The 21475-nt window shown below is 50.7% G+C and overlaps 1 protein-coding gene across 1 annotated transcript in view; it reads left to right on the top strand.

The window, feature by feature from the left end:
- LOC140429483 (uncharacterized) overlaps window positions 1-21475 on the top strand; it is a 313043-nt gene that overhangs the window by 108160 nt on the left and 183408 nt on the right. The window lies entirely within an intron of this gene.

Here is a 21475-nt window from a genome sequence, read left to right on the forward strand (position 1 = left end):
AGGCCACATTTGGAATACTGTGTGCAGTTCTGGTCGCCACATTACCAGTAAGATGTGGATGCTTTAGAGAGGGTGCAGAGGAGGTTCCCCAGGATGTTGCCCGGTATGGAGGATGCTAGCTATGAAGAAAGGTTGAGTGGATTAGGATTGTTTTCATTGGAAAGACGGAGGTTGAGGGGGGACCTGATTGAGGTCTACAAAATTATGAGAGGTATGGACAGGGTGGATAGCAACAAGCTTTTTCCAAGAGTGGGGGTGTCAATTACAAGGGGTCACGATTTCAAGATGAGAGGGGGAAAGTTTAAGGGAGATGTGCGTGGTAAGTTTTTTACGCAGAGGGTGGTGGGTGCCTGGAATGCTTTGCCAGCGGAGATGGTAGAGGCGGGCACGATAGCATCATTTAAGATGCATCTGGACAGATGTATGAACCGGCGGGGAACAGAGGGAAGTAGATCCTTGGAAAATACAAGACAGGTTTAGATAAAGGATCTGGATCGGCGCAGGCTGGGAGGGGCGAAGGGCCTGTTCCTGTGCTGTAATTTTCTTTGTTCTTTGTTCTTTATTCTTGTGCTAGTTAAATGAGCACTTCACAGCTCCCAAGTGGATTTCTGTGGGTAGATCTGCCATGTCGCAGATGAGTGTTACTGCCTGGCATCCCAGGCAGACTGTGAAGCCTGGACACTGCCTGAACGCTGGAAACGTCAGCACTACAGAGGCAGCAGCCAACAATCAAACACCCAATAACTGGGCCACAGCACTGGGGATACCCTTTGAGCAGAGGTTGGGTGTGTGGATTGGGGAGGGAACCTGAACCCTGTCCAAGCAATGTTCCCGCCGGGGGTCTGGGGTGTGGGGTCCAGTGCCCAGGTGGTCTTCAGTGTGAAGGATAGTAATTGCAACTTCTGTTGAAAATTACAGACTCTTGGTTTTGACCATAGTTGGCTCAAATACACCAGCTTGCTTGTTATCCCTTGGTTTTCCATTTATTAAATCAAGAGCACCTGCTGTGGCCAGGGGTGCATGTGCAAGCCAGGTTCCCCCATGCATGACTGGCTCACTGGACGGCACCCTGAGAGATGGCAGGGAATGTAAGGGTGAGGGAGGCCTGTGGGACTCGAGCGCCCTGGGGTGGAAGCCCTAAGTGATTGTCGGTCTCTCACCCTCTTCAATTCCTTACAGATATCATATTATGGATGGGATTGAGGACCCTGCAGTGCCTGCCCTCATGGTGCTGGTGGCAAGCCATGTGGCCAGACGCCGGAGAAGACAGTGGCAGCACTGTCGATGGAGGCTCGAGGCAGCAGCCCATGTGAAGGGGCCTGCTCGATACCCTGGGGACATGGCCGCCCATCGGGGACGCAGAGGGGGAGGTCAGCGATGGCCCAAAGTGTACAGGCATCGCTGGTCTAAAAGGCTGGTCAAAAAGGGAGGTAGAGAGAAAACAGGGAACTACAGACCTGTGAACCTAACTTCAGTAATAGTGAGGTTGCTGGAGTCCATTATCAAGAATTTCATTGCACAACATTTGGAAAGCAGTGGTATAATCACACCAAGTCAGCATGAATTTATGAAAGGGAAGTCATGCTTGACGAATCTACTAGAATTCTTTGAAGATATAACTAGTAGAGTTGACCAGGAGAACTGGTGGATGTGGTTTATTTAGACTTTCAGAAGGCTTTCAACAAATTCTCACAAAGCAGATTACTATGTAAAGTTAAAGTGCATGGGATGGATAGAAAACTGGTTCGCAGACAGGAAGCAAAACGTTGTAATAAATGGAGCATTTTCTGATTGGCAGGCAGTGACTATTAGGGTACTGCAGGGAACAGTGCTCCTACCCCAACTGTTCACGTTATATATTAATGATTTGGAAGAGGGAACTAAATGTAATATCCCCAAATTTGCAGATGATACAAAGTTGGGTGGGAGGGTGAACTGTGAGGAGGATGCAGAGATGCTTCAGCGGGATTTGCACAGGCTGAGTGAGTGGGCATATGCATGGAAGACGCAGTATAATGTGGATAAATATGAGGTTATCCACTTCGGTAGCAAAAATAGGAATGCAGATTATTATTTGAATGGGTGAAAATTAAGAGATGTGGATACCTTGGTGTCCTCATGCATCAGCCACTGAATGTATGGTCGCTCAAGGAGATGTCGGACAGCATGTGCCACAGGAGAATCCGCTTCAACAAGTCGATGGCGAGGCACCATGTGGAGGAGGAGTATGCCCGTTCCAGCTGGCCATCAAGGTCACAGCAACCCTTAACCTTTACGCCTTGGGTTCATTCCAGGGCTTGAGCGGGGATTTGTGTGGCATAACCCAACCAACAGCCCACGGATGCGCTGTTTGCCCGGGCAGCTGATTATATAAACTTTGGCCTGGACCAGGCTCATCAAGATGCCCGGTCAGAGGGCAGCACGGTGGCGCAGTGGTAACACTGCAGTCTCACGGCGCCGAGGTCCCAGGTTCAATCCCGGCTCTGGGTCACTGTCCATGTGGAGTTTGCATCTTCTCCACGTGTTTGCGTGGGTTTCACCCCCACAACCCAAAGATGTGCAGGGTAGGTGGATTGGCCACGCTAAATTGCCCCTTATTTGGAAAAAATGAATTGGGTACTCTAAATTTAAAAAATTTTTTAAAATGTTTTTTAAAAGATGCCTGGTCAGCAGGATTCTCTGCCATTGCCAGGATGCCCCGGATCAGGGGGTAACAGATGGCCCGCATGTCATCTTGTGTGCACCGGCGGCCCCGGAGCGCCCTTCATTAACAGGAAGAGGTTCCACACCCTGAACTTTCAACTTGTGTGCGACCACCACCTCAAGATCATGCACATGTGTGCACGCTTCCCAGGGAATGTGCATGACAGCGACATCCTGGGGCAGTTAGGAAATCCCTGACGTCTTTGAGGGATACTCCAGGATGACCGGTTGGCTCTTGGGAATAAGAGGTTCCCCTAAGGTCCTGGCAGATGACGCCAGTGCAGAGGCTGGAGAGCAATGCAGAGACACAATATAACGTAGCCCATGTGGCTACCCAGGCTGTTATTGAGCCGTGCATCAGACTGCTGAAAACAAACTTGTGATGCCTTGACCGTTTTGCTGGTGCACTGCAGTACAACCCCCTGAGAGCCGTCCACTTTGCAGTGATCTGCTGTGCCCTCGACAACCTGCACAGCAACAGGGTGACGTGCTGGAGGTGGAGGAGGAGGAACATGAGGCCTCGTCTGAGGAGGAGGACTAGTTGGACCAGGACGAGCCTGGGGAGGACACATGGGAGCAGCTGGAGGCTGTAGAGCAGGTGACGGTAGCGAGAGTCTTATAAGCCCGGAGGGCCAGGTGGGCCCTTATCCTCACCCGCTTCTGACAGGACTTGGCTTCCCCCGTTGTCTCCCCCTTCCCCCATTGCACCCTTCTCATCCAATGCCCCCTCACCTGTTTTCCCCCTTCCCTCTCCCCTCGCTCCTCCCCAACTGTTCTCACATCCACCCATTCTCCCCCACCCCACCACTGACTACCCTGTTCCACCTTCCCAGGGTCTGTGTTACATCACTCCAGGGAATGGGCCTGTGTCAGCACTGTAAGTGGGTCAATATACAAGGCAGGAAGGTGATGAAAACCCTCTGTGAAGTGAGCTCTGGTGCTCCTCAATCTATGCCATAGTCTGACTGCTGTCTTTCTTTTATCAGAGTGCTCACACCCATCACCTTCACATGGTATGCTTCACGCAGGGTGGGGCAGCCAGATCTAGGATGACCGTGCCCAGGAGGCTGGGACTGGGAGGGCAAAGGTCATCGGAGGGTGGGGGGTGCAGTATGGACTCGCATGACAGAGGCTTCACATGTCTTGGGTGTAACGTGTTTTAATGGTGAACAATCGTGACGCTAACTGTCCCTACCTACCAATGGTGCCGCTCCTCCCTCACCCGCAGTGCCCTCTCAGTGGTCCTCAAAATACTTAGACCTCCATGCTCTGCCGCTATGTCTAGGCGTCCCCACGATGCACATCGGAGGTGGAGGCAGCCTGCTGCTTACCGTGCCCCCTGGCATTTGATGCCCCTGACAGGTGTCCTCTGGGGGCCCTGGGGCTGCAGGGCGCAGCAGCCTTGCCAGTGTCACATGCCTCACCATGCCACCCTGTTCTGCCCGCTGACCTCGGAGGAGGACTCGGGAGAGCTAGAGACTGTCGTTGTCCCCTGTTGGCAGGCTCTGGGCCAGCCCCCGGCGCTTCCTCCTCCCGGTCGGTGCTTGTTGGGCTCTGGGGGCATCACCGTGGAACAGAGCGAAGGCTGGAGTGAGCTCCAGAGGCCCTTGCATCATCTGGCTCTGCCATCCCTGGTGGCTGTCTATTGTCTGCACCAAGCTGTCAACGCCCTCAGCGATACCCCTCTGTGACCGGGCCACACTCTGCAATGCCTTGCCAATGTTCATCAGCGTCTGGAACACTGTCCTCAGTGACTGGAACAGGCTCTGGAGCGCCTAGGCAATGGCCACCTGAAACTGAGACATGCTCCGTAGTGTCTCTGCAAGGCCCACCTGCATCGGGGACATGTTCCCCACGACTGGGACATGCTGTTGATGTGTTCAGCCAGCGCCGTCACTGACTGAGCAAAGCTTTGGGTACCACCACTCATGGTGCTGATGTCGTGCCCCAGGCTTTCCACTGCAGTCTCCACCCTAGCAGTGTTAACCTCAGTGCCATGCACTGCCGGCACAATCTCCTGTGCCCGTAGCCTTAGGGATTCCTTCTGTCGGCCATTGAGCCGCTGGAGTATCACTGATATCCCCCTCTGACTTTCAGGTCCGCAACCTAGCATCTGCATCAGCTCCGGGATAACCTGGTCCAGAGGCTCGGCATCGGATTGGGACCCAGCTGGGTCCTGGGATCTAGCAGACCTCCGACTGCTGTCCCCTCTGGAAGTTCCTGCCTCCACCTGATGTGTATCAGCAACTGTGTGATGCTCACTTCATTGAGCCCCAGAAACACGTCCACTACTTTCGCCCACAGAGGTGTATGTCTCTGCGCTGGGGGAAGGTGGGGAAGACAGCTGTGATGCCTCAATGGTGGCATCTTCGGAGCTCTCCTGGAAGGCCCCCTATGGCCTATCCCGAATGAGCCTGCACCATCGGATGGAGATCCTGTGGGGAATGGACATGTGGTCAGTGAGAGGGAAGGATCATGATCAAGAAATGGCTGAAGGCACTGGATACTGTAAAGGCTATGGGCCCTGACAGTATCCCAGCAATAGGACTGAAGTTTTGTGCTCCGGAACCTGCCGTACCACTAGCCAAGCTGTTCCAGTACAGTTACATCTACCCGGCAATGTGGAAAATTGCCCAGGTGAGTTCTGTACACAAGGAAAAATCCAACCCAGCCAATTACCACCCTATCAGTCTACTCTCCATCGTCATAAGTGATGGAAGGAGTCATCAAAGTGTTATCAAGTGGCATTTACTCAGCAATAACCTGCTGACAGATGCTCAGTTTGGGTTCTGCCAGGGTCACTCGGCTCCTGACCTCATTACAGCCTTGATTCAAACATGGACAAAAGAGCTGAATGCCAGAGGTGAGGTGAGAGTGACTGCCCTTGACATCAAGGCAGCATTTGACCGAGTATGGCATCAAGGAGCCCTAGCTAAACTGGAGTCAATGGGAATAAGGGGGGAAACTCTTCATTAGTTCGAGTCACATGTGGCACAAACGAAGTTGGTTGTGGTGGTTGGAGGACAATCAGTTCAGCTCCAGGACATCACTGCAGGAGTTCCTCAGGATAGTGTATTTGGCCCAATCATCTTCAGCTGTTTTATCAATGACCTCCCTTCCATCATAAGGTCAGAAGTGGGGATGTTTGCAGATGACTGCACAATGTTCAGCACCACTTATGACTCCTCAGATAATAAAGCAGTCCATGTCCAAATGCAGGAAGACCTGGACAATATCCAGGCTTCGGCTGACAAGCAGTAAGTTACATGTGCCACACAAGTGCCAGGCAATGACCATCTCCTACATGAGAGGATCTAACCATCGCCCCTTGACATTCAATGGCCATCGCTGAAACCCCACAATCAACATCCTGGGGGTTACCATTGATCAGAAACTGAACTGGACTAGCCACATTAATACAGAGGCTATCAGGGCAGGTCAAAGGGTCAGAATGCTACAGTGAGTAACTCATCTCCTGACCCCCCAAAGTCTGTCAACCATCTACAAGGCACAAGTCAGGAGTGTAATGGAATACTCTCCACCTGCCTGGATGAGTACAGCTCCAACAACACTCAAGAAGCCCGACATCATCCAGAACAATGCAGCCCACTTGATTGCCCCCTCCTTCCACAAACATTCAAACCCTCCACAACCAATGAACAGTGGCAGCCATGTGCACCATCTACCAGATGCACTGCAGTAACTCAACAAGGTTCTTTGGACAATACCTTCCAAACCCACAACCATTATCATCTGGAAGGACAAGAGCAGCAGATACCTGGGACCATTGCCACCTGGAGGCTCCATTCCAAGTCACTCACCACCCTTACTTAGAAATATATCACCATTCCTTCACTGTCGCTGGGGCAACATTCTAAAACTCCTTCCTTAACAGCACAGTGGGTACCCACACCTCAAGGACTGCAGTGGTTCAAGAAGGCAACCCACCACCACCTTCTCAAGGGCAACTGCCCGGATACACCGATGCACCGATGTCTGCGATATGCCGCACAGGTCCCCACTCGGTGCCTGGAATGACCCCGTTGCATAAAAGTACAGGGCCACCGTAACCTTGACGGACACGGGGAGAGGGTGTCCCCCGCCAGTGCCACGCTGTGACAGATGTGCCAGCAGGTGGCAGATGTGTGCCACGGTTTCCCGGCTCATCCGGAGTCTCCTCCTGCATTCCCGGTCCGTGAGGTCCTGGTACGACAGCCAGGGCCGATACACACGGGGCATCCTCGGGTGCCTCCGTTGCCGTGGGGCCGCGACGTCCTCCTCCCCCTCCTCGTGCTGTCGGGCGGGTGTCCCTCCAGCCTGGTCGGCTGCTGCCTGCCCCTCTGCGGCAGCCTGCGCCGCCTCACTGGCACGCTCCTCCTCCTCCTCCTCCTCCTCATCCAGGGCAACATGGACATTAGCGGCTGCCGCCACGGCGGCCAACATCGCTGGCTGACCGGAAAACATGACGGCCTGGTGGGGGTTGGGGTGGGGGGGAACGACGACATGCCATCATTGCCCATACCCCCTCCTCCCCCCAGCTAAGTGGCATGGACCGCATGGGTCCGACTGTTGGAGGCTGGCACCTGGCCAGGTGGACCAACTCACTTGCCCTCGCATCCCCCCTCCCCGGCACGGACCCACCCACGGCCACCTCCCCGGCACGCTCCCCCCCCCCCTCCACGGCACGCACCTCCCCATCCCCCTCCCCGGCACGGACCCCCCGTCCCCCTCCCCGGCACGGACCCGTCCCCCCCCCCTTCCCGGCACGGACCCCCCGCCCCCCCGTCCCCCTCCCTGGCACGCACCTCCCCGTCCTCCTCCCCGGCACGGACTCCCCCCCCACCCACCCCCCCCCGGCCACCTCCCCGGCATGCACCTCCCCGTCCCCCTCCTCGGCACACGCCTCCCCGGCACGGACCCCCCCCCTCCCCGGCCACCTCCCCGGCACGTTCCCCGTCCCCCCGCCCCCCTCCACGGCATGCACCTCCCCGTCCCCCTCCCCGGCACGGACCCGTCCCCCCCCTTCCCGGCACGGACCCCCCGCCCCCCGTCCCCCTCCCTGGCACGCACCTCCCCGGCACGCCCCCCCCCCCCCCCCCCGTCCCCCTCCACGGCACGCACCTCCCCGTCCCCCTCCCCGGCACGGACCCGTCCCCCCCCCTTCCCGGCACGGACCCCCCGCCCCCCCGTCCCCCTCCCTGGCACGCACCTCCCCGTCCCCCTCCCCGGCACGGACTCCCCCCCCCCCGGCCACCTCCCCGGCATGCACCTCCCCGTCCCCCTCCCCGGCACGGACCAACCCCCCCGGCCACCTCCCCGGCACGGTTCCCACCCCCCCGTCCCCCTCCCCAGTCCCCCGTCCCCCTCCCCAGACCCCCGTCCCCTCCCGGCAGTCATCCTCCCGTCCCCGGCACTCATCCCCCTCCCGGCACTCCCGTGGAGCCCACCCCACTCTAACCCCCCCCCCCGCCGCACACACACACACAACCCTACACACACCTCTCCCCCACACATACAGACTGCGGCCACGCCGTCACCTCTCCAGCGGCCAACCCCCCAGGCCGTCACCCACCTCCACGCTGGTCGGCGTCAACCTTGAGCACTGGTTGACGCCGATTGAAAGGTGTTTTGATTTACGCCGACGTGACCCGTGGGCACGTCGGCGGGACTTCGGCCCATCCGGACGGGAGAATATCGGCAGCCCCGAAATCCATTGCCTCGCGCCCACCCGTGCCATTCTCCGAGGCGTGTGGCGCGATTGACGCCCCGCCTACTTTTCTCCCTTCGGATAATTCGGCGGGCGGCGGGGGCGGAATTCACGACGGCCCACGGCGATTCTCCGACCCGGTGGGTGGTTGGAGAATCTCGCCCCTCATCCTTAACAATGGATTCTAGAATCTTGCCAACAACCGAGGTTAGGCTAATTGGCCTATAATTTTCCATCTTTTTCCTTGTTCCCTTCTTGAACAGGGGGGTTACAACAGCGATTTTCCAATCCTCTGGGACTTTCCCTGACTCCAGTGACTTTTGAAAGATCATAACTAACGCCTCCACTATTTCTTCAGCTATCTCCTTTAGAACTCTAGGATGCAGCCCATCTGGGCCCGGAGATTTATCAATTTTTAGACCTCTTAGTTTCTCTCGCACTTTCTCCTTTGTGATGGCTACCATATTCAACTCTGCCCCCTGACTCTCCTGAATTGTTGGGATATTACTCATGTCTTCTACTGTGAAGACTGACGCAAAGTACTTATTTGGTTCCTCAGCTATTTCCTTGTCTCCCATCACTAGATTACCAGCGTCATTTTGGAGCGGCCCAATGTCTACTTTTGCCTCCCGTTTGTTTTTAATGTATTGAAAGAAACTTTTACTATCATTCCTAATGTTACTGGCTAGCCTACCTTCATAATTGATCCTCTCTTTCCTTCTTTCTCTCTTTGTTACCTCTGTTTGCTTTTGTAGCCTTCCCAATCTTCTGACTTCCCACTAGTTCAAAAAAGGGAATAGGGATAACGCTGGGAATTACAGGCCAGTTAGTCTTACTTCGGTGGTAGGCAAAGTCATGGAAAGGGTACTGAAGGATAGGATTTCTGAGCATCTGGAAAGACACTGCTTGATTAGGGATAGTCAGCACGGATTTGTGAGGGGTAGGTCTTGCCTTACAAGTCTTATTGAATTCTTTGAGGAGGTGACCAAGCATGTGGATGAAGGTAAAGCAGTGGATGTAGTGTACATGGATTTTAGTAAGGCATTTGATAAGGTTCCCCATGGTAGGCTTCTGCAGAAAGTAAGGAGGCATGGGATAGTGGGAAATTTGTCCAGTTGGATAACGAACTGGCTAACCGATAGAAGTCAGAGAGTGGTGGTGGATGGCAAATATTTAGCCTGGATCCCAGTTACCAGTGGCGTACCGCAGGGATCAGTTCTGCTGTTTGTGATTTTCATTAATGACTTGGATGAGGGAGTTGAACATAGATCATAGAACAATACAGCGCAGTACAGGCCCTTCGGCCCACGATGTTGCACCGAAACAAAAGCCATCTAACCTACACTATGCCATTATTATCCATATGTTTATCCAATAAACTTTTAAATGCCCTCAATGTTGGCGAGTTCACTACTGTAGCAGGTAGGGCATTCCACGGCCTCACTACTCTTTGCGTAAAGAACCTACCTCTGACCTCTGTCCTATATCTATTACCCCTCAGTTTAAAGTTATGTCCCCTCGTGCCAGCCATATCCATCCGCGGGAGAAGGCTCTCACTGTCCACCCTATCCAACCCCCTGATCATTTTGTATGCCTCTATTAAGTCTCCTCTTAACCTTCTTCTCTCCAACGAAAACAACCTCAAGTCCATCAGCCTTTCCTCATAAGATTTTCCCTCCATACCAGGCAACATCCTGGTAAATCTCCTCTGCACCCGCTCCAAAGCCTCCACGTCCTTCCTATAATGCGGTGACCAGAACTGTACGCAATACTCCAAATGCGGCCGTACCAGAGTTCTGTACAGCTGCAACATGACCTCCCGACTCCGGAACTCAATCCCTCTACCAATAAAGGCCAACACTCCATAGGCCTTCTTCACAACCCTATCAACCTGGGTGGCAACTTTCAGGGATCTATGTACATGGACACCTAGATCCCTCTGCTCATCCACACTTCCAAGAACTTTACCATTAGCCAAATATTCCGCACTCCTGTTATTCCTTCCAAAGTGAATCACCTCACACTTCTCTACATTAAACCCCATTTGCCACCTCTCAGCCCAGCTCTGCAGCTTATCTATATCCCTCTGTAACCTGCTACATCCTTCCACACTATCGACAACACCACCGACTTTAGTATCGTCTGCAAATTTACTCACCCACCCTTCTGCGCCTTCCTCTAGGTCATTGATAAAAATGACAAACAGCAACGGCCCCAGAACAGATCCTTGTGGTACTCCACTTGTGACTGTACTCCATTCTGAACATTTCCCATCAACCACCACCCTCTGTCTTCTTTCAGCTAGCCAATTTCTGATCCACATCTCTAAATCACCCTCAATCCCCAGCCTCCGTATTTTTTGCAATAGCCTACCGTGGGGAACCTTATCAAACGCTTTGCTGAAATCCATATACACCACATCAACTGCTCTACCCTCGTCTACCTGTTCAGTCACCTTCTCAAAGAACTCAATAAGGTTTGTGAGGCATGACCTACCCTTCACAAAGCCATGCTGACTATCCCTGATCATATTATTCCTATCTAGATGATTATAAATCTTGTCTCTTATAATCCCCTCCAAGACTTTACCCACTACAGACGTGAGGCTCACCGGTCTATAGTTGCCGGGGTTGTCTCTGCTCCCCTTTTTGAACAAAGGGACCACATTTGCTGTCCTCCAGTCCTCTGGCACTATTCCTGTAGCCAATGATGACATAAAAATCAAAGCCAAAGGTCCAGCAATCTCTTCCCTGGCCTCCCAGAGAATCCTAGGATAAATCCCATCAGGTCCCGGGGACTTATCTATTTTCAGCCTGTCCAGAATTGCCAACACCTCTTCCCTACGTACCTCAATGCCATCTATTCTATTAGCCTGGGGCTCAGCATTCTCCTCCACAACATTATCTCTTTCCTGAGTGAATACTGACGAAAAATATTCATTTAGTATCTCGCCTATCTCTTCAGACTCCACACACAATTTCCCATCCCTGTCCTTGACTGGTCCTACTCTTTCCCTAGTCATTCGCTTATTCCTGACATACCTATAGAAAGCTTTTGGGTTTTCCTTGATCCTTCCTGCCAAATACTTCTCATGTCCCCTCCTTGCTCGTCTTAGCTCTCTCTTTAGATCCTTCCTCGCTACCTTGTAACTATCCATCGCCCCAACCGAAACTTCACACTTCATCTTCACATAGGCCTCCTTCTTCCTCTTAACAAGAGATTCCACTTCCTTGGTAAACCACGGTTCCCTCGCTCGACGCCTTCCTCCCTGTCTGACCGGTACATACTTATCAAGAACACGCAGTAGCTGATCCTTGAACAAGCCCCACTTATCCAGTGTGCCCAACACTTGCAGCCTACTTCTCCACCTTATCCCCCCCAAGTCACGTCTAATGGCATCATAATTGCCCTTCCCCCAGCTATAACTCTTGCCCTGCGGTGTATACTTATCCCTTTCCATCATTAACGTAAACGTCACCGAATTGTGGTCACTGTCCCCAAAGTGCTCTCCTACCTCCAAATCCAACACCTGGCCTGGTTCATTACCCAAAACCAAATCCAACGTGGCCTCGCCTCTTGTTGGCCTGTCAACATATTGTTTCAGGAAACCCTCCTGCACACACTGTACAAAAAACGACCCATCTATTGTACTCGAACTATATCTTTTCCAGTCAATATTTGGAAAGTTAAAGTCTCCCATAATAACTACCCTGTTACTTTCGCTCATATCCAGAATCATCTTCGCCATCCTTTCCTCTACATCCCTAGAACTATCAGGAGGCCTATAAAAAACTCCCAACAGGGTGACCTCTCCTTTCCTGTTTCTAACTTCAGCCCATACTACCTTGGAAGAAGAGTCCCCATCTAGCATCCTCTCCGCCACCGTAATACTGCTCTTGACTAGCACCTCCCCCTCTTTTGCCTCCTTCTTTGAGCTTACTAAAACACCTAAACCCCGGAACCTGCAACATCCATTCCTGTCCCTGCTCTATCTATGTCTCCGAAATGGCCACAACATCGAAGTCCCAGGTACCAACCCATGCTGCCAGTTCCCCTACCTTATTTTGTATACTCCTGGCATTGAAGTAGACACACTTCAAACCACCTACCTGAACACTGGCCCCCTCCTGTGACATCAAATCTGTGCTCCTGACCTCTATACTCTCATTCTCCCTTACCCTAAAACTACAATCCAGGTTCCCATGCCCCTGCTGCATTAGTTTAAACCCCCCCAAAGAGCACTAACAAATCTCCCCCCCAGGATATTTGTGCCCCTCAGGTTCAGATGTAGACCATCCTGTCTGTAGAGGTCCCACCTTCCCCAGAAAGAGCCCCAGTTATCCAGAAATCTGAATCCCTCCCGCCTGCACCATCCCTGTAGCCACGTGTTTAAATGCTCTCTCTCCCTATTCCTCATCTCACTATCACGTGGAAAGGGTAGGTCAGTAAATTTGCAGACGATACGAAGATTGGTGGAGTTGTGGATAGTGAGGAGGGCTGTTGTCGGCTGCAAAGAGACATAGATAGGATGCAGAGCTGGGCTGAGAAGTGGCAGATGGAGTTTAACCCTGAAAAATGTGAGGTTGTCCATTTTGGAAGGACAAATATGAATGCGGAATACAGGGTTAACGGTAGAGTTCTTGGCAATGTCGAGGAGCAGAGAGATCTTGGGGTCTATGTTCATACATCTTTGAAAGTTGCCACTCAAGTGGATAGAGCTGTGAAGAAGGCCTATGGTGCGCTAGCGTTCATTAACAGAGGGATTGAATTCAAGAGCCGTGAGGTGATGATGCAGCTGTACAAAACTTTGGTAAGGCCACATTTGGAGTTCTGTGTACAGTTCTGGTCACCTCATTTTAGGAAGGATGTGGAAGCTTTGGAAAAGGTGCAAAGGAGATTTACCAGGATGTTGCCTGGAATGGAGAGTAGGTCTTACGAGGAAAGGTTGAGGGTGCTAGTCCTTTTCTCATTAGAACGGAGAAGGATGAGGGGCGACTTGATAGAGGTTTATAAGATGATCAGGGGAATAGAGTAGACAGTCAGAGACTTTTTCCCCGGGTGGAACAAACCATTACAAGGTGATATGAATTTAAGGTGAATGGTGGAAGATATAGGGGGATATCAGAGGTAGGTTGTTTCCCCAGAGAGTAGTGGGGGCATGGAATGCACTGCCTGTGGAAGTAGTTGAGTTGGAAACATTAGGGACCTTCAAGCAGCTATTGGATAGGTACATGGATTACGGTAAAATTATATAGTGCAGATTTATTTGTTCTTAAGGGCAGCACGGTAGCATTGTGGATAGCACAATTGCTTCACAGCTCCAGGGTCCCAGGTTTGATTCCGGCTTGGGTCACTGTCTGTGCGGAGTCTGCACATCCTCCCCGTGTCTGCGTGGGTTTCCTCCGGGTGCTCCGCTTTCCTCCCACAGTCCAAAGATGTGCAGGTTAGGTGAATTGGCCAATGATAAATTGCCCTTAGTGTCCAAAATTGCCCTTGGTGTTGGGTGGAGGTGTTGACTTTGGGTAGGGTGCTCTTTCCAAGAGCCGGTGCAGACTCAATGGGCCGAATGGCCTCCTTCTGCACTGTAAATGCAATGATAATCTATGATTAATCTAGGACAAAGGTTCGGCACAACATCGTGGGCTGAAGGGCCTGTTCTGTGCTGTATTTTTCTGTGTTCTATGTACTCTTTGCCACATTATAGGCTTTCTCTTTTGCTTTGATGCATTCCCTCACTTCCTTTGTCAGCCATGGCTGCCTAATTCCCCCCTCTGATAACCTTTCTTTTCTTTGGGATGAACCTCTGTACTCTGATCTCAATTACTCCCAGAAATTCCTGCCATTGCTGTTCTACTGTCTTTCCCACTAGGCTCTGCTCCCAGTCGATTTTCGTCAGTTCCTCCCTCCTGCCCCTGTAGTTACCTTTATTTAACTGTAACACCTTTACATCTGATTCTACCTTCTTTCTTTCAAATTGGAGATTGAATTCTACCATATTATGATCACTGCCTCCTAAGTGTTCCCTTACTTTAAGATCTTTAATCAAGTCTGGCTCATTACATAACACTAAGTCCAGAATGGCCTGTCCCCTCGTGGGCTCCATCACAAGCTGTTCCAAAAAGCCCTCCTGTAAACATTCAATGAATTCCCTTTCCTTGAGTCCGCTGGCAGCATTATTTACCCACTCCATCTGCATATTGAAGTCCCCCATGATCACTGTGACCTTGCCTTTCTGACATGCACTTTCTATTTCGTGGTGCATTTTGTGCCCCTGGTCCTGACCAGGAGGCCTGTACATAACTCCCATTATGGGTTTTTTGCCTTTGTGGTTCCTCAACTCTACCCACACAGACTCCACATCATCTGACCCTATGTCGTTTAGTGCTATTGATTTAATTTCATTCCTAATTAATAAGGCAACCCCGCCCCCTCTGCCCACCTCTCTGTCTTTTCGATAGGTTGTGAATCCCTGGATGTTTAAATGCCAGTCCTGAACCCCCTGCAACCACGTCTCTGTGATGCCTACCACATCATACCTGCCAGTCACAATCTGGGCCATAAGCTCATCTACCTAGTTCCGTACACTGCGCGCATTTAAATATAGCACCTTTAATTCTCTATTGACCGTCCCTTTTTGTTTTCTTAGAGTGGTGGACCTTGGTTTACTGAGTGTTTCCATACACTGTGTCATATTTTGTGGGATGGGGACTATCGTAACCTTTCCTGAGTTCTGTCTTTTCATGCTTTTTTGTATTCCTAAGCAGCTACGCTTCCCACTGATTACTTCACCTCTTGGTTCCCTGACTTTCCCTTCCCCCCCCCCCCCCCCCCAATCTCTAGTTTAAAGTCCTATTGACCACCCTATTTACTCTTTTCGCCAGAACACTGGTCCCAGCTCGGTTCAGGTGGAGACCATCCCAACGGTATAGGTCCCCCTGTCCCAAAACTGATGCCAGTGTCCCATGAAAAGGAACCCCTCTTTCCCACACCACTCTTTCAGCCACGTGTTAACTTCTCTTATTCTTGCCTCCCTATGCCAATTTGCACGTGGCTCGGGCAGTAATCCGGAGATTATGACCCTTGAGGACCTTGATGACCACTGCAATCACGTTACCACGATACTCCCTTCCTGTATTTTTGACTAACTTTTCGTCTCATACTTTGCCCGCACATTAGAACAAAAGGCAAGCTGAAGGTGGAATGCAGCTGTTAATAGAATAAAAGCTTTTCACTTCGATTTTTTGATTGGATTTGTTGCCCCCTTCTGATGAATGCCTGTCCATGACAGTACTGGTAGGAGTGACCACCTCAAAATCCTTTAAGAGATGAAGTTTCATGTTCACATTGAGGCTACCCTCCATCGTGTTGTGTGGCACTACCACTGTGCCAAATGGGGTTGATTTCAGAGAGATAAAAGCAAATTACTGCAGATGCTGGAATCTGAAACAAAAACAGAAAATACTGGGCAATCTCAGCAGGTCTGACAGCTTCTGTGGTGAGAGAAGGGAGTTAACAGAAGAACAATGGGTAGCACTGTTGCTTCACAGCTCCAGCGTCCCAGATTTGATTCCCGGCTTGGGTCACTGCCTGTGTGGTGTTATGGGGCAGGGTTTAGAAAACTCCAAAGTATATCATGGAGGTCACCTGACCTACAACTGTTTATAGATTTTGGTTATGAGGAGCACAAGGGCCTACTTTTTAGGTGTTATTCAACAGAGGCCTTAAGCACTTTTAAACAAAACAAAGTTTATTTTACAAATTCAGTTAACATTTTATAAACACACACAGTAAGCATTTTATCAACTACAAACATAAATACCCTACACAGCTGCAGTACTCTATATTTAACTCTTAATAACTTCCCTTTAGTGTTTCACTCAAGTAACAATATCCATAAACCAGAAAACCCTTTTACCACAAAACAGTAGGTTTGAATTCCTTCCAGAAAATAATTATTACTTTGAAGTTATCAAGTGATCTGGACACCTTTTAACATGCAGAGAGAGCCCAGAGAAGCCTTGTTTTGTCTGAATCCAGCTTCCAAATGTCTAAACCTCCAAGGTTTAGGGCAGCACGGTAGCATTGTGGATAGCACAATTGCTTCACAGCTCCAGGGTCCCAGGTTCGATTCCGACTTGGGTCACTGTCTGTGCGGAGTCTGCACATCCTCCCCGTGTCTGTGTGGGTTTCCTCCGGGTGCTCCGGTTTCCTCCCACAGTCCAAAGATGTGCAGGTTAGGTGGATTGGCCGTGATAAATTGCCCTTAGTGTCCAAAATTGCCCTTAGTGTTGGGTGTGGTTACTGGGTTATGGGGATAGGGTGGACGTGTTGACCTTAGGTAGGGTGCTCTTTCCAAGAGCCGGTGCAGACTCGATGGGCCGAATGGCCTCCTTCTGCACTGTAAATTCTATGATAAACCGAAGTAAAACTCAGAGCCACAAACAGCTCCTAGCTCAAAAACAAAACCAAAAACCCAGAGCTATCCACGCAATGACATCACTGAAGCCATGTGATGAGAGAACACATTTCTTAAAGGGACACTCACATGACAGTGGAGTCTGCATGTTCTCCCTGTGACTGCGTGGGTTTCCTCCCACAAGTCCCGAAAGAGGTGCTGTTCGGTAATTTGGACATTCTGAATTCTCCCTCTGTGTACCCGAACAGGTGCTGGAGTGTGGGGAATAGGGACTTTTCACAGTAACTTCATTGCAGTGTTAATGTAAGCCTACTTGTGACAATAAAGATTATTATAATTATGACTTTTTGTCAAAGCTGGAGAGAACTGGAAATAGGGTCAGATTTATACTGTTGTGGGGGGAGGGGGGAGTGGTGGGGCTAGTTAGGTGGAGGTTAACAAAGATGTCGCGGATAGAAAGTCAAAAGGAATGTAAATGTGGATGATTAAGGCTAAGAAGGGGGCTGATAGTGGCACATAAAGAGATTAGAATGTGTGAATGGCAGAACAAAGATGAGTCTACTCTAAGTTGGAGAGACTAAGCGCAGACTGGGTGACTGCTTTGCAGAACACCTTTGGTCCGTCTGCAAGCAGGACCCAGACCTTCCTGTCGTTTGCCATTTCAACTCACCGTCCTGCTCTCTCGTCCACATGTCCATCCTTGGCCTGATGCAATGTTCCAGTGAAGCCCAGCGCAAACTTGAGGAACAGCACCTCATCTTCCGATTAGGCACGTTACAGCCTTCCGGAATTAATATTGAGTTCAGCAACTTCAGACCGTGAACTCTCTCCTCCACCTTCACCCCATTTTTATTTCAATCAATTTATTTTCATTTCTTCCACAGATCTGTTTTCCCCTCACTGTTGTGCCCCCTCCCCCCCCGCTCCCCACTTGAGCCATCTGTTTCCTGTTCCTAGTTGCTCTTTGACACACTGCTCACCTTTGTCCTGCCATTCACACATTCTGAGTCTGTATGTGCCACTATCACCACCCTTCTTAGCCTTAATCACCGCCATTTACATTCCTCTTGCCTTTCTGTCCATGACATATTTGTCAATCTCCACCTATCGCTGGACCGCTAGCCAGCCCCACCACTCCACGTTCTCCCCACCCCACACAACAGTATAAATCTGACTCAATTTTCAGTTCTCTCCAGCCTTGACTTCACATAGATCTAGCAATTCAAAACTGGACATCCATGAGGCACTGTGGGCCATCAGCAGCAGCAGCAGAACTGTATATAATCCCTAAATTCATGGTCCGTCACATGCCCCGCTCTACCATTACCATCTAGCCGGGGATCAACCTTGATTCAATGAAGAGTGCAGGAAGGCATGCCAGGAGCATCACCAAGCTGCTTAAAATGAGGTGTCAACCTAGTGAAGCTACAACACAGGATTACTTGCATATCAACAATGGAAGCAGTATGCAGTAAAGAGAATTAAGTGATCCCACAGCCAATTGATCAAATCTAAGCTCTGCAGTCTTGTCATATTCCATTGTAAATGGTGGTGGGCAATCAAACAAATCACTGGTGGAGGAGGCTCCACAAATATTTCCATCCTCAATGATGGGGGAGCCCAGCAAATCAATGCAAAAGACACGGCTGAAGCATTTTCAGCCAATTTCAGACAGAAGTGCCAAGTGGGTGATCCACCTCAGCCTCCTCCTGAGGTCCCCAGCATCACAGATGTCAGTCTTCAGCCAATTCAATTCACTCCATGTAATTTCAAGAAACGGCTGTCGGAACTGGATACTGTAAAGGCCATGGACCCTGACAATATTCCGGCAATAGTACTGAGAACGCATGCTCCAGAACAAGCCATGCACCCCAGCCAAGCTGTTCCAGTACAGCTACAACACTGGCATCTACCCATCAATGTGGAAAATTACGCAGGGATGTCCTGTACACAAAAAGTGAACAAATCCAATTGAGTCAATTATCATCGCATCAATTTACTCTTGATCACCAGTAAAGTGATGAAAGGGGTATCAACAGTGCTATCAAGTGGCACTTACTCAGCAATAACCTGCTCATGGTTGATCGGGTTTGGGTTCTGTCAGGGCCACTCAGCACCTGACCTCATCACAGCCTTAGACAAAAGAGCTGAACTCAAGAGGTGAGGTGAGCAAGAGAGCCTTTGATATCAAGACCACATTAGACCAAGTGTGGCATCAAGGAGCCCCAGCAAAACTGAACTAAATGGATTTCGAGGTAAAACCCCTGACTGGTTGGGTCATATCTAGCACATAGAAGATGATTGCGATTATTAGAGGTCCAGGGACATCTATGCAGGGGTCCTCAGGCACAACCATCTTCAGCTGCTTCATCAATGACTTTCTCACCACCATAAAGTCAGAAGTGGGAATGTTCACAGATGATTGCAGAATATTCAGCAGCATTTGAGATTCCTCAGATAATGAAGTAATCCGTGTCCATTTGCAGCAAGATCAAGACATTATTCAGGCTTGGGCTGATAAGTGCCAAGTAACATTTGCATCTCACAAGTGTCAGGCAATGATCTTCTCCAACTAGAAAGAATTCAACCTATGACATTTATTGGTATTACCATCACTGAATCCTTCAGAATCAACTTCCTGGGGGGTACTATTGACCAGAAACTGAACTGAACCAGCCATACAAATACTGTGCTACGAGAGCAGGTCAGAGACTTGGAATTCTGTGGTAAGTAACTCACCACCTGACTCCCCAAAGCCTGCCCACATTCTACAAGGCACAAGTTAGGAGTGTGATGGAATACTTGCCTGGATGAGTGCAGCTCCAGCAACACTCAAAAAGCTTGACACCATCCAGGACAAAGCAGCCCGCTTGATTGACACGCCATCCACTACATTCACCATTCAATCCTTCGACCACTGCTCCACAGTAGCAGCAGCGTATACCATCTTCAAGATGCACTGCAGCAACTCGCCAGTGCTCCTCCGACAGCACCTTCCAAACCCGCAACCTCTAGCACCTAGAAGGACAAGAGCAGCAGATGTACACAAACCTTGCCACCTGCAAGTTCCCCTCCGAGCCGCACACCATCCTGAATTGGATCTATATCGCCATTCCTTCACTGTTGCTGGGTGAAAATCCTAGAACTCCTTTCATAATAGCCCTGTGCGTGTACCTACACCACATGGATGTGTAGGATGGCAAGGTCTTGCTTTCTGCCATCCAAAGAGTCATTCCCACCACTCTGAGTGCCCCGCAGCGATTTCACCCTCGAATAAGCATTAAGTGGCTGCAGATAGAATGTCCGCCTCTCACTCGGTAGGAGGTCCCATCTTTAGAGAACTGCCAGCCAATCTGATTGGCTGACAGCTCTCCCGTCTCATGTTTCACGACGACGCGAAACAGGCACGGGGACAACTGATTCTGTCCCCCTTCCTGGCGCCAAATGGGCGCCGCGCCAACCCGCACATGCGCAGTTGGGCTGCACCAACCTGCGCATGCGCGGGGGACTTCTTCAGCACGCCGGCCCCGACGCAACATGGTGTGCGGATTCAGGGGCCGGCCGCGCAACACAGTAGGCCCGGGGGGGAGAGGCCGGCCCGCCGATCGCCAGCCAGACCCCATCGGAGGCCCCCCTCCGGTGAAGGAGCGCTTTTCCCCGCCTCACAGGCCGCCCTCTGGCCCTTCGCGCAGAGTACCCGCCAGCAGCGACCAGGGGTGAACGGCGGCGGCGGGACTCTGCTTATCCCGTGCGGCCGCTCGGCCCCATTCGGGCCGGAGAATCGGTGACCCTGCCGATTCCAGCGGCCCGCGGTCGGTGCTGCGTCAAATGGGCCGGCACAAATGGCGCCGATTCTCCACACCTCGGAGAATCGCGCACCGGCGTCGGGACGTCATGGCACGGTTGCGGCGATTCTCCGGCCCGGCGCGGGGCTCGGAGAATCGCGCCCCGCATTTATGTGAATAAGCATACATACTTCCAGCTGAGTAATGCTGCTATAGCAGGAGCAGTCTGCTTGCATTTCCCAGCCATTCCGAAAACTGTAACTTGCACAGCTATTTGACAAGTTTTGTTGTTAAACATGTAAATAAGTTAATTTGTATTCACTGTTTAATTTGAATGCTATGGAACTATTTTTTGTTCTGGAACTTTGTTTTTCATAAGGTCAATTCTGCTTTTCTCTGCTGCAGGAGAAAGAACTTGACAAGGCCTTGACTGTTCAAATGCCTATTGATAGCAGCAAACCCACTCTAGAGATTCAGTGCCATCTTAGTCAAAGATATCATAATATTTTGGTACATAACAAAGGCTATAGACTCTTGTATCACAACATTTTGTTATTTTGTTTTTCATGTGCCCCTGATACTACCAAAAAATCTCCAACATGGTTTTAATTTTCCTCTCGTGTTGGCCTTATAGATTATGCACTTGCTTCTTTATAGGAAGCATTCTGATTTTGGGTGCAGATATTTTTATTTGTGCTTTATTATGTAACCTAATGTTCAGAATGATAAGCTTTCACAAAAGGCTGAGGTGTTTTATGCAATTTTTGATAACTACTGCAAAATAATGATGACAGGCAGCTCGAAACAAATCTAAACCTTAATGACATTTGTTATTTATGGCAACATAAAATTGTGGAAATGTAC

The sequence above is a fragment of the Scyliorhinus torazame genome, chromosome 9 (genome assembly GCF_047496885.1).
Source record: "Scyliorhinus torazame isolate Kashiwa2021f chromosome 9, sScyTor2.1, whole genome shotgun sequence".
Lineage (NCBI taxonomy): Eukaryota > Metazoa > Chordata > Chondrichthyes > Carcharhiniformes > Scyliorhinidae > Scyliorhinus > Scyliorhinus torazame.